The sequence below is a fragment of the Chenopodium album genome, chromosome 21, assembly GCF_948465745.1.
Source record: "Chenopodium album chromosome 21, dcCheAlbu1.1, whole genome shotgun sequence".
NCBI classification, from domain to species: domain Eukaryota; kingdom Viridiplantae; phylum Streptophyta; class Magnoliopsida; order Caryophyllales; family Amaranthaceae; genus Chenopodium; species Chenopodium album.
This window is the reverse complement of record NC_137854.1, coordinates 29566880-29581542: the sequence shown is the minus strand read 5'-3', so window position 1 is coordinate 29581542 and position 14663 is coordinate 29566880. Positions and strand designations below refer to the sequence as shown.

General features: G+C 38.0%; 1 long non-coding RNA gene and 1 other non-coding gene across 2 annotated transcripts; one reads left to right on the top strand and one right to left on the bottom strand.

The window, feature by feature from the left end:
* Nucleotides 1-86: 86 nt before the first annotated feature.
* On the top strand, nucleotides 87-5334 carry LOC145601541 (uncharacterized). The gene is made up of 5 exons (XR_014104416.1): nucleotides 87-378; nucleotides 627-701; nucleotides 2396-2624; nucleotides 3264-3543; nucleotides 4853-5334. It is a non-coding gene; the product is annotated as an uncharacterized LOC145601541 (long non-coding RNA).
* A 6470-nt stretch (nucleotides 5335-11804) lies between these two features.
* On the bottom strand, nucleotides 11805-11910 carry LOC145603261 (small nucleolar RNA R71). The gene has a single exon (XR_014104781.1). It is a non-coding gene; the product is annotated as a small nucleolar RNA R71 (small nucleolar RNA).
* Between the last annotated feature and the right edge of the window lie 2753 nt (nucleotides 11911-14663).

Sequence of the window (14663 nt, the reverse complement as noted above, 5' to 3'; positions counted from 1 at the left end):
GAGATGGACATGGAATTTGCTATCCTTTCATTTGTTATGTAATTCCTAAGCTTATCACTTTGCAAATGATAAGAATTGATCTTGCTCACCATAAAAGACAAAACCCACCTCTTCTTATTTCTTCCTTCACGGCTAAGCATTAGCTTGTGTCTTGGGATAAGACCAAGTTTTTGGCTTCATCCAATTCCCACGTTACTCCACTACAATGAGATTGTAGTTACCAAGTGACTTGCCTAATCTTTATCTTCATTCTTCTTTCCCTTACAAGCTTTAGCATACTAATTTCCCACCAAAAAGAAACATCACTGCCACCCCTCCTTTTATAGCTTCGTGCGTGATTGTCATCTTGCCAAGCTCCTTGTTTTTGTTTAAGCTCATGTAAGTCTATTGTTTTGTAGGATTAATAATCCTTAACTTTCCTTATTGATTATAAAGTAGTATTTGATTTTTTCTAAATGATCATAGTATCATATATATACTTACGTACTAATATATATACCCATTTCTAATAAAAATGAGTATTTGACTATTTATGTTGTTTTCATACTAAAAATAATTAATGAGTTTATAGTTTTAATCAATTTTTCCCTACTAATATGATAATTTAAATTCTTGTTTCATAAAAGAGGAATCGGACCTCGGAGCTCAGTGAGAACGATAAGATAAAAGCTAACAAGAAGGTTATCGGACTATAAACCGAGGTAACGGCTATTGCTAGTACCCGCAATTCCCTTTGAAATGTATTTATAAAATCATGATGTCATTTTTGAAAGTTATTTATATCTCTGGATTTAATGACTTGCGGGATGATGAACGTGTTTATTAATGTACTTCAGTTTAATGATTTATATGAATGATTTTATTGATAAACGTTGTTTTATTGATCTTTGGATCTTACAAAAGTATGTCATGAATCTATGAATGACTTATGTAAAAGTTACACAACATGATAAAAAACAGTGAAAGACCTAGTCCGTCTGGCAGTATATGTTTACAGGTTACTTTCGGTCATGCATGTACCCATGGGGCATTAGCCTAACTATGTCGAGCAACTGCTCTATGTTATGGGCACCGGCCCATCGTGGAAGACGTTCCGCCATGTCATACTTGCCAGCGACTAGCATGTTAATATGAACGTTATATATATATCATTATATGAATTTTATTAAATGTTTTAAGATATTCCATTCTCCCTGTTTTGTTAACTAAAATGAATTGAAATGATGTTACACTACTAGAGTAGTTCGTTACTGAGTCTTCGGCTCACCCGTTTTTATGTTTTTATGTTTAAGGTACAGCTGGGGATGATGGAGACGAGTAGTAGCGAGGATTTTACTTTCAGTTATCACTTAATAGTAGTTATAGTTTTAAGTTGTTTAGTTTGAATAGTAAGACTAAGCTACTTAGTAAAGTTTGAGATAAGATAGGATTTTCTATTATAAAAAAAAAAAATTAAGAATAATGTTTGTTATAAATAGATTACTATGTTTTATAAATCAAGTTTGTTAATTAAGCATGTTTGTTGCCTTGTAAATCTCGTGAGAAATTACGGCAGTGACGTCCCGACCATGTTAGGTTAATTCCGCTGTTAAGATTCTCTTAATAACTGATTTAGAGGTCGGGGCGTTACATTTCAAATCAATGAAAATCAAACTTGGAAAAAAAAAGTAAAAAATGTATTGAGTTGTATAACCTCATTGAAAAATAAAGATCACAATTTTCAAAGAAAACCCAGATCTTCCACATAAAATCAAATTCAAAAGCAGTAAATCTGCGTTGCCTCATATGATTGTAGCCACAATTCCCCAAATCAAACCTTAAACCCCCAATAAGAACCCAGGAAACCAGGAAATTTGAAAAATACAGAAAATTTACCTGATTCAGGTCTGGTTAAGATTAATTTTGCTGAGTTTTATGATGTTCAAGTTGTCCTTGATATTCTCATCGTCCTCCAAATCTTCGATCAACCGCTGCCACGACCGCCTTCTCCCACCGTTCAAATATGTTCTTCCCTCCCTCCGATCTTCTTTACAGTCCTATATATGTCATAAATTCAATTTCATAAAATTTTAAGTTTAGTGTCGGTATCAACAAATAAATCCACAATAATCTCAATTAATGACTCCATCCACTACACCAAAAACAAGATTAAAGATCGCAAAATATAGAACGGTTAGCAAAGGTAGGCGTTCTCCAGAAGAATATAGAACATGTTTATATAAAAGGCGTTCTGTATGTTAATACATATGGAACGGTTAGCATAGTTAACCGTTCTCTATTTCTTTTTACTCAAATAATTAAAAAAATTAAATAATTATTATATATGATATAGAATGGTCATCTTGACAACCGTTTTGTATTGTATTGATTAATTGGTTTTTTTTAATTTAATTAGGAGGAAAAAAAATATACGGAGTACCCAAATTAATCAAAGGCGATTTAAAGGAATATTGAAGCGCACTTTCACTTTCACTTTCACCGCTTACTGTTTATTGCTTCAAAAAGTGAAACCTCCATAGTAGCCGCTTACTGTTTAGCCGCGCCACCACACCACGCTCCACTGCTCCACGGCCGCACAACGTCTACAGCACCGCACCTGTCTGCTGAGCAACCAGTGCAATGAGGTAGGCTCGAATATTTTTTTTTTTTTTGAAACAAAGGTTCGAATCATAGAGTAATTAGATTCTGATAATTTGTCAATCCAATTGCATGAATCATTCGAATTATGAAGGAAACAGAAGTAAATTCATAGTTTTCATCTATTAAAGTAATTTACAATTCGAATTTTAGAGGATTGAAAAAAAAAAAACTTCAAAGTTCCAGTTTTAGGGATAAACACAATCGATTGTTTGTATGCAAATTTTTCAGGCGAATTGCAGTAAGTTCAATCAAATTACCCCTAATTTTGTCGAATTTACATTTATTTCAATTGTAATCAAAATTATTTTAGCCAAATTAATCTTACCTAAGCTCAATTTAGAACCCTAATCATTTTTTTTTTTTGGTTTTAAACAGTGAGATAAGCATAAAATAGTACTACTATTTTTGGTTTTGGTTAGTGGTGATAATATATGTTGTTCGTAGAATTGTTGAGGATATGGCTGAGGCTATTTTTTGAATTGGGTGCCGTTTTAAAAACAAAATCTGGTTCTTGTATTGAATTTTATAATCTATTCTTGATATAGATTTTTGCAACAAATGCTTTATTTTATTTGATTTTAATGACACTTATTGGTGATGATTCTATATTTGTATATTTGTAGGTTGTTGTCTAAACATAGAAAGCAAGCAAGTGCTAATGAGGCCTCTGAAACTGATGAGGCTGAAAAATCTGCTGAGTGTGAGAATCGAAGGGATCGTACAATAGCTGCAATTGTTGGAAAAGCAATTCTGAGTGGCGTCAAAATCCCCTTGGAATGGAATCACAATAAATTGCTTTTCATCATACATTGGTGAAGTTGTTCGTGAAAGAGTGAATATCAATTATCGCGACTGGGAGGAAGTTCGGAAAGAAGTTATTTTGATCTCTCTAAATTCATTACAGTAAGCTATTTTAAACCACCTTTTGCTGCTGCTTTAACTTCTTTAACTTTTTAGACCATAACTCATTTTTAGACTGCATTTGTGACATGCATTAAGTAAAATAGTTACTCCATCATTCAAATATATACCTATAACCCAGAACATGTTAAGCATCCATTTGTGCAGTGCCTGAAAAAAAAACAACCTGTGCATTGCCTAATGAGAGGCCTGGTAGGCTGGTAGCTACTCCCCTGCTTCTTGCTAGGATTCTGCACAGAATCACCCTGCTCCATGTCTTCTAGCCATATTCAGCTATTGTTAATTAAAAATGCTCTTAAGGCTTGCCTTCCCATGATGCCTATTATTTGTTTCTGATTGTGAACCATGAGTATATGTCAATTATTTATTTCATGTGTTTTATTGCTACTGATACACCTATATGATGGTGTAAATATCAAATCTAGAAAAGTTTTTATTTTTTCTGCTGTCAAACTTGGTAGCTTGAGATATATGGCCCGGAAGAAATATTTTGCTGGACTCTTTCATTCATTAAAAGAATGTTGTGGAGAGTTTTTTTTGATGAGTGGTAGTAGTTAAGATTTAGATGGCTAAATCATTTTTCAAGGGCTGGGAATTTTAAGTTTATTTACCATTAGCTTTGGAGGATAATGAGGCAGCTAAATTTCAATTCTTTCGGTGTTTTACAAACTGAAAACTGAAATGAACAAAGTCATTCATATATGCTTATATAAAACCTCTTCCACTTAAGACATCAGTACTTTAAAGGAGAAGCATTCGTATAGTAATATTGTGAGCAGCTCGTTCTCCAATCTAATTTAAATTGATGCGAAACCAGGCAAACCAACCTCTGTACTGCACATCGTTGATAACCAATGTGGGCAATATAGTGATATTACCACATGATCCTTTTCCAATCCATTTTAAAAGTGAGAATAGTGATACAACATTATATTGTCACAGCTCAAAATGTACCAAATTATTTTAAACAATATTCTCTAAAACTGCTGAAGTAATGATACTTGCTTGTCTTTTTCATATTTCAATATTCGTTATATGCATCAGCTTCTGGATTTCCCATGCACTTTTAAATTTTATCAACTAGAAGATCTATTGGAATGAGAGCAACATTTAATTAGGCAAAAATACATTAGCAGACCAAAATTTCACAAGTCTTAGAACTAAAAACTTCTAAGGAAATAGTTTGACTAGAATGACTTACTAAGGGACTTCAAAACATCCTCAACACCATGTTTTAGTGTATTTCTTCTCAAATTTTATTGCAGGACATGCAAATAACATTTTATTGCAGGTGAATCAACATGGCTCAATTGATTTAAACAAAAGCAGGTCCAAGAAACCAACAGTTTGCATAATTTGCGAAAAGAGTATGGTATTGGTATATCAATTTATATTTAATTAGATGAATTTATTGTATATTATTAACTAATATGTATGTATTTTACATTGTTTTGTAGTATTTTAAGCAAGTTCCTCCTACATATTTTCAACAAATGATCGACAAGCTTAGGAAAAGGTGGATTTCATATGTTACTGGATACCATCCATAAATCAAATGGCAACGACGATGATTTATGTGAATTGTAGATCAATATGGTATTGGTATATCTAAGCATAATTTTTTTTTGAATCATCATTAATTAGAAAGGTGTTTTAATATTTTACTCATGTATTTGTTTGTATAGAACAAATTTTGTAGGAATGATTCAATTTAATTGTGGTTGGATGTTTTAAATTATATATATGAAGTATATTTTGATGGCTTTCGTCGTATCTGGAAATATTTTGGTTAGTTTTATTATACTGACAGTTATATTTCACATATACAGGATCATGAATTTATTTTACATAGAAAATGTGGAATTTTTCTTACAGGATAAATGTGCAAAATAAAGTACAGAATACAACAAATACAGGTCTAAAATGAAATACAAAAATAATACAGATTATCAAAATGCAGGAATAATACAAGATTAAATACGTACATGGTAATTTGAATTATCAAATATATAAAGCCGGATTTTTTTTTTAAAAAAAAAAAAACATTAGAGAACTGTTATCTAACTTAACCGTTCTCTATTGTAATGCAATATAGAACGGTTAAGTGGCCTAAACCGTTCTATATTCCTTCCTTAATGTACGATTTTAAGAAGGGAAAAGAGAACGGTTGTGACTAACAACCGTTCTCTATTTGTTAATATATAAAACGCCTAAACGACCCGATCTATATACTTTATACATCGCTTAGCAGAAGAACGCCCCTAAGGCGATCTATAAAGCATATTATAACAGTTCTCTAAGGCCTTTTTTGTAGTAGTGATCATTAAAAGCTATTAATTAATTGCTAATACTACTACCGGTTCATTTTTTTTGAAGGGGGGAGATTAAAATTCATTAATAATAAGCCATACGACACTTAGATAAGAGATCGTAATCGAACAATACAAAGATAACAGAACCAATTACAAGTTCGAAATAAAGGAAACTACAATTGCACGCGCAAAATGACATTCTTAAGTACCCTTGGCTCATATAACGCTGTCCTATGCAGCCTCTTGCAAGGGGGTCTGGCAATATGTTGTAGTTTCTGACGTGAACCTTCATTGGCTCAGAATCCCGTACTCCTCGACCTGAAATCAAAATTGGTGTCGTACACTTCCGGTTCATTTTACTTGCAACAATTTCCTTTTTGGGGTGGTTCATATTACTTGCAACAATTTTTTTTCCTTATTTAGTAACTTTTGAGCTGCACAATTACATATATGCCCTTACTTTTTTTCTAATCCTACTACTTAACAATTTTATTGGATTTGCTTAGGGCTTGTTTGGCATCATTTTTGGTTTTTAGTTTCCTGTTTTTTTTTGAAAACTAAAAACCAAAAACAGGAAACAAGAAAAAGGTGTTTTCACTTTTTTGTTTTCAGTTTTCAAAATTATCATGATTTTAATAAGTTTAAATATTTTTTGATTCATTATGTAACATATGTAATATACTTTTAAAAAACAAAAAACCAAAAAACAGAAAACCACAGCGATGCCAAACGGACCCTTAGTTTTATGTTTTGATTAATTAACCTAACTATTACCATTAAATTTACCCATTTCCCTTTAAATTCCTTCATCTCCCAACCACCTTCATTGAATCTGCATTCAATACAGATTGAAGATGGTTGAGAGCATTCAATTCTGGGAAATTTTCCCAAAAAACCCACCCTCCCCGAACCCTACTGTTTAGGGTAAAAATACCCCAGGTACGTGGCCCAATCTCATAGTGACACGTGGCCCAGTAAAAAGGCGACACGTGGCCCTATGGGAGTGAGACACGTGTCCACCTGTCAGGGTGACACATGTCAGCCATCTCTAAATACCCTAATTCAACATCAGAAAGAGAAAAAGGCCCTGATGACCTCAGGCCCAAATCCCGAGAAACCCTTGAAAGCCATAAAACGGTGCCCCCCCCATGACACGTGGCGACCTCTGATTGCGCAACCAATCATGTCACGAGATTCTAGGGCATAAACCCTAGAGGGGCACATGTTCCCACCCCTATAAATACCCCAATCATTTTTGATGGGAGGGGTGGATTTTGACGTAACATCAATATAGAGCACTAAAAGCTCCAACTTCTCTCTACTTTTTCTCTCTAGCCTTTTCGGTTTCCGATCGCTAACTTGATCGTCGGAGGCGAATATTCCGATCACCGGAATATTCGTTAGTTTGCAGGATTCCTAGTCTCATTGTCAGCAGAGCGTGACCAGTATCCGAGGGAATCACAAAAAACCCCGAAACATTTGGTGCTGTCTGTGGGGATACTCGTCCGTTATGGCAATAGATGGTCAGACACCTAATTCTGGTCCTCGTCCAGGCGAGGATGGATATGTAGAAGACATACGTACTACCATACATTCAAGCAATCCTTTGACTGCCTCATTTGAAGAGGCCGAACAACCTCCTGTCACCCCAGCTACCCTAATGGCCGAGCTGACTAAGCTCCGCAAGGAGTTGGCGGCTACTCAGCAAAAGGGGGGAGGAGGCACTTCCAAGAAAGCCAACAACAAGACTAATGCAACTGATGCTGGTAACACCCCATTCCGCCGTTCGCATGGAAGGTCTCCCCAAGTCCCACGGACCAACCTCTCTAGTCTGCTGGCAAAAACACAGTCGGCTGGGGGGAGGGACAGACAGCCGAAAAGAGTTGAGACTGAGCCGTCACAGCGTTTCAAGGACGCAAGGGATTACATTCGGCACAAGCAAAGGGAGAGGGCCGCATACTCTGACACGGCCTCTACCCCAACCATGCCGGATGAAGTCTCCAACCAATCTTTCTCCCAATACACCAACACGGCCGTTTCCAGCAGAAGTCAAGCTGCTCATACTATCACTCCCGTTCCAATTCAGCCATCACAATATCAACCCCCTCAAGTACTCAATGGGTTGATACAGCCAACTCCCCAAGTCTTTGGGCAATATGGGCTGTATGGTCAGATGTTCGGCCAAGCCCCCTACCTGGCCGGAACGTCCGCTCAGCCTCAGCCTATTGATTGGCAAATGCGTTTGTTGAATTTGGGAGATAAGCTGCCTCCGTTTTCGCAAGACATACTAGCGTCCCCTCGACTAGCAAAAGTGAAGAGTGTACTAGTGGGTGCCTATGATGGTACGGGCAACCTAGAGGAGCACATTACCTCGTATAAGAACTTGATATACTTGCAAAGTGTAGATGATGCTACTTGGTGTAGATGCTTCCCGGCCACTCTCAAAGGGGTGGCCCAGGATTGGTTTAACAGTGTAGACACCCATTTGTGTCTCCCCAAAACCAAACCCAGTGATGAATGTCTTTCACGTCGAACCCTAATCGAATGAGGTGAAAGTGTGAAAAGTCAAGTGTTGCGGTTAGTTTTTATTAAAAATCTTTCTTTCTGTTTTCGAAAACCATTTCTATTTTATGAAAAAGTCCAATTCAGTTTATTTTGGTCCATGATAAGGGTCCAATAATGGTGTAGTTGGATGGGGATTTAAAAGACCTTTCCAACGATATATTATAAGCCCAATTCCGATGAATATTGAGGAAGTTATGGCCAAAATACTAAACTGGGCCCAAACCGGATTTTACCTACGACCCAATGATCATGAGGAGGGTCCAAAGGTTTAATCCTATTCCTAAACTAATTAGGATTGATTAGAATCTTCTATAAGTTTCTAAAATATCTTAATTATCCTTTTTTGAAAAGATAAGATCATAGAATTTGATTTGAATATAAACTTTCCTTTTTTAAAACTTTCCTAATTCTATTCGGATTTAAACATGTTCAAAGATAGTCAGATATTATTTTCGTGCCTCATATTTTTTATCTAAATTTTATATGGTTGAATAGATCTTAAAATTATCTTTCCAATGATATATTATAATAATAATTCCGAGCTATAACGAAAAAGATATGAAAAGATATACGAAACTCTATCCAAAACTGACACCGTCCTACTATTTCGTTCATATCTTTTTATCTACAAAATATTTTAATCTGATTTTGATTGAATTAGAAATTAGACTTCAAGAGCTTTCCAACGACATATTATATGCCTTATTTGGATTTCTGGATCAAAGGATATGATAAAAACAAAATTCGCAAAAACTGCTGTCTACGAGTTTTATTTCGATTCGAATTTGGATTCTTTTCTTATTCTTCGACCTTCTCTTTTTTCTTATAAATAGAGGTCTTATCTCCCCTTTTTCAATCATCAACTACTATCAATTCTTACTCAATTCTCTCTATCAACTCTCATTAAGAATTACTTAATTCTTATTCTCTTTCTCTCTCTTTCTAAACTACCTTTTTACAAACAATATTCCGCATTCACAAGACTTATAATCTATTAGCCAAGTGATGAGTGGTATTTATACCACTCTTTTACCCTTTTCTTTAAGGGTTTTTCCCTTCACTTGACACTTGTTTGAGCCTTTTCAAGCACCTTGTTTTAGATTTCTTTGTCTTGTTCCTTTTTGTGTTTTCCCCTCCTTTTTACTTTGTTTTTGGCCTTGCTTTGCCGCTTTCCCTCTTTTCTATGCTTATGTTTGTGTATGAGTGTTTGAGTAGGTTTGATGGAGTGCTCGTGTGGTCCTGCTCGAGGCTTAGTCAACCTTTTGAGTGCATTGGAATAGCGGAAGAGAGGAGCATGAATTTGGAGAAGAGTCCGGAGCTGTAAAGAGGAGCGCCCGCTCACCATAGAGGAGCGCCCGCTCCATTTTCTCATCTGATGTTCTGATTTCCAGACTTATGGAGCGCCCGCTCCACCAGAGAGGAGCGCCTGCTCCATTTTCTCATCTGATCCCCTATTTTCCAGACTTATGGAGCGTCCGCTCCATCAGAAAGGAGTGCCCGCTCCACACCTGGAGCGCCCGCTCCTGTCTGGGAGAGCGCCCGCTCCAGTAAGGCGGCTGTTTTAATTAATACCCTCTGGAGCGTCCGCTCACCCTCGATGGAGCGGCCGCACTCGTGGGTATTTCCGTGCATTTTAACTCATCTTTAGAGTAATGTGAGGGGCATATTAAGACCCCTAGTTTTGTAATGAGAACATTATGTACATTTTAGCCCTAATCTAGTGAGAGAAACTTCATTAGTAGAGAGAGAAAGTGTGGATTTCCATTGATGAACTTGGATATTGAAGAAGGAGCTTGCTTGAACCTTTGTAAATCTTCATCTTCAATTAATGAGCAATTTCTTACTCTCTTTCTTTGCTTTTGTATTTAGTTTTATTTGCTTATCTTGATTTTCTTCATTGCTTATTGATCATGTTGATGCTTATTGATTTGATGATTGATATTGCCTTCAATATGATTTGTGAGTAGTCCCCTAGCCAAGGGTGTGGGGATGGTGTAGTTGTTGATTGATTCATGCTTATGATGTTGGGGTTTTGTTAATGGTGATTAAAGTCTTTGTGTGTTTGATGTTCTTTAATCTTCTTGCAAGTGCACATTGTTAGTTGATTAAAGGTGAATCTTTGCTAACAAGAAACGGAAGTTGACTTAGTTAAGATCCATTACTATCGATAGTTCTTTGATTGCACCTTCTAATATATGGTTCTAGTGTGGAAACATAGAGGCTATGTTAGGAGAATTTGATTGACCCCGGAAGGCGGTTAGATTGAGCTTTAATTCGATATTCTTACATGCTTAGTTTACCGTTGCTTTGCCTTCGTGTTATTGCATGATCAATTGGCAACTACATCTACCTACTTCCCTTGGTGCTTAGTTATATTGGTTTTAATCATTCTTAATCTCTAGTTTAATTTCTTAGCTTTTCACACTTCTTGTTCCGAGGTAGCTTAAGTATTGAGTAGTGAATGTGGTGTTTATGCATGTCTCCTTGTGGTTCGACCCCTATACTTGCCTTATATTTGTATTAGGTTTGTTTAGGTGTATAAATTATATTTGATTGAGGTGTAGTCGTTTGACGACGCGATTATTCCCTTGTCAAATTGGCGCCGTTGCCGGGGAGACGGCTTCCATTAATTTTTCACTACTTCATTTGAGACTATCTCATTCCTTGTCTTTTAGTATTTGTTACTTCTTGTTACTTGTCAGTGCTTACGTTCTCCTTAGCTTTGTTGTATGAACAGAGGACGAACTCGCTTAAGGTCTTTGGTTCCCATTGATCCGGAGTTAGAAAGATCTTTGTCCTTACTTCGAAGAGAAGCGAGAGCGAGGAGTAGAAATTCTCACACCCCAACGAAAGAAGGAGTAAGAGAATTGGAAGATACTCCACCATCTTCACCCTCAAGTGAAGACTTAGATAGCCCTAATTCGCTATCAAGTCCGGAAATCAACCCCTTTTCAAACTTTAAGTCCGGAGGTGAAGACGGTCCTCAAATGGGAGAGAATACACCTTTAAGTCGTCTTGGGGCTCCCGAAGCCTTTAGAGCCCAAAGTGGGATCCTAACTCCTACCACTCAAGCCAACAACTTCGAAATCAGGCCCAATTTGATTGCTTTGATAGAGAGGAAACTATTCTCGGGTGGAAAATCTGAGAGTCCTCATGAGCATTTAAAAGAATTTGAGAAATATTGTGACACAATCAAAGCCAACGGGGTGACTCAAGAGTACATCCGCCTCAAGATGTTTCCATTTTCTTTAATTGGGAGAGGTCTAGAATGGCTAGAGAAGGAGGTGCCCCCTAACTCTCTCACAACTTGGGACCAAGTGACTACGGCTTTCTTGAGGAAATTTTATAACCATAGGAAGACCGCCGAGGCTCGATCGTTGATCCAAGGCTTTCGCCAAAAGAGTGGTGAGACTCTAAGTGCGGCATGGGACCGGTACAAGGAGCTCCAACGCCAATGCCCACATCATGGGATACCCAAGTATCAACTCATCCACACTTTCTATGGAGGTCTCTCACCTCAAGGGAGAACAAGCCTAGATGCCGCCGCCGGCGGTCCAATCATGAACAAGGGAGAGGATGAAGTGGAATGCATCATAGAGGAGGCCGCAAAGCACTATGATGATTGGTACGAAGGAGAAAGGGAGGCCACTTCTAGCAAAGGTGTCTATGCATTGGAGCAAGCCAACGCAATCAACAACCTTTCTTCCCAAATCTCCAAGATGGCCAAGCAAATGGATGAAATGATGAAAGAAAGGTCCAATCCTCATGGTAATACCTCCCCTTCAACCAAGGGAGGCAATGGTATGGCCACTTCTTCCCCCTCTTCTTATAATAAAATGCCTCAAGGATGCATGTTTTGCTCAAATTGTGAAACCTATGATCATGATACCTCCCATTGTGTGTATGCTTGTGAAGTTCAACCCCCTCCCTATGAACATGATGATAGTGTAGAAGATGTCAATGCTATGAATTTTTCTCCTAGAATGGAAAATGTAGGGAACTTGAGGCCAAACCCTAATCAAATGGGGAATTGGAATCAAGGTGGAAACCGTGGTTGGAATCAAAGTGGTGGTGGTTATGGTAACCAATATCATGGTGGGGGAGGCCCTTCCAATTTCAATGGAAGAGGCTACTCTAACCAAAGAGGGTATGGCTACCAAAACCAACAACCTAACTCCCGATACCAAGACCATCAAAATCAAAATTTTGGTGATCAAGGTAACATGGGAAATAATCGACAAGGTAATGTTCCCAACCAAGGAGCCGGAGGCAATAGGGGCCAAATGCTTCTAACTATGCCCAAACCAATAGGCCTCCGGGTTTCCATCAATCCCAACTTCCTCCACCTCAACAACCTCTTCAAATTGAGGCCCCTCCTAATGATCTCGTGATGGCTAAGCTAGATGCCATCATGAAGATGCATGAGGAGGAAAAGAAGAGGAATGAGGAAGAAAAGAAGCGAACCAATGCTCATATGAAAATGCTTGAAACCCAAATTGCCGAACTTGCTTCCAATTCTTCTTCTTCTTCTTCTTCCTCCATCCCTAGTCAAGGAGTCAACCCAAAACCTTTGTATGCCGTGACAACAAGGAGTGGAAAGGTAGTAGGGAGTGACCCCTTAGTTGAGGAAGAACCTCGAAATGAAGTAGAGTTGGAGAGGGGGAGTGAGAGAACCAAGGAACCTTCTAATGTTGAGAGGGAGAGGGATGTTGAGGTGCAAAAGGAAAAAGAGACCACCCCCTTGCCCCTAAATCTCCAACCTAGAGAGGAGAGGCTACCTTTTCCCCAAAGATTTGTGAGAGCTAAGCTTGATGCTCAATTTGGGAAGTTTTTGGATGTGATCAAGAACTTGCATGTTTCCCTCCCTTTTATAGATGCTATGAAACAAATGCCCCATTACTCTAAGTTTTTGAAAGATCTTTTGAGCGGGAGAAGGGAGTGTGAAACGGTGAGCTTGACCGCCAATTGTAGTGCAATCCTTTCCAACAAACTTCCCACTAAGTTGAAGGATCCGGGTAGTTTTTCCATTCCTTGTTCTATCAATGGGATTGAGTTTGACAAAGCTTTATGTGATTTAGGAGCGAGTGTGAGCCTCATGCCCTACTCCGTCTACCAAAAGCTCAATGTAGGAACCCTTTTCCCCACCAACACCACTCTCCAACTAGCGGATCGGTCCATTAAATTTCCCATGGGGAAAGTGGAGGACATCCCCCTTAGGGTAGGGAAGTTTACATTCCCCGTGGATTTTTACGTGCTAGAAATGGATGAGGATGAAAGGATTCCTATTATCTTGGGTAGGCCGTTCTTAGCCACCTCTAGGGCCATTATTGATGTGAAGGAAGGCAAAATATCTTTGAAAATTGACAATGACTCAATTGAGTTTGATTTAAATAGTGTCATGCAACAACCTTCCTCAAGTAGTGAATGCTTTAGAGTAGATGTTCTAGATTCCATGCTTAGTGAATTCTCTCGTTCCCATTTGTATGCTTCTAACGATCCCCTAGAGAATGTATTGTTGAATGATTCTAAGCTAGGTGTTCGCAAGGACGACATTCAATTCTATGAGGATTTGCTAGAGGAAAGCAAGAGCAAGTGCATGGATGAGAGCATGGAGGAGGAGGCTTTTCACACCCATGACCTCTTTCAAGTTGAGGAAAGAGAAGAGAGCACCAATGGTAAGGGAGCACCAAAGGTAGACTTGAAACCTCTACCTTTGGGCTTGAGGTATGTATTTCTTGGTTCTAATGAGTCTTTCCCCGTGATTGTTAATTCCAACCTAACGGAGGAGCAAACTTCCCTCTTGATCAATGTTTTGAAAAAACACAAGAAAGCTTTAGGCTATACCATTGATGACATCAAAGGTATAAGTCCTTCTTTATGCATGCACAAAATTGATCTAGAGGGAGATGCCAAACCCGTTAGGCAAAGGCAAAGGAAGCTTAACCCTTCCATGCAAGAGGTTGTGCGGAAGGAAGTGGCTAAGCTTCTTGATGCGGGAATTATATACCCAATTGCTCATAGTGATTGGGTATCTCCCGTGCAAGTTGTGCCTAAGAAAGGGGGAATGACGGTGGTGAAAAATGATCATGATCAACTAGTTCCCACTAGGCTTGTAACCGGTTGGCGCATGTGCATTGACTATCGCCAACTCAACACAAGTACATGCAAAGATCATTTTCCATTACCGTTCATTGATCAAATGTTGGAGAGGCTTACAAAGCATTC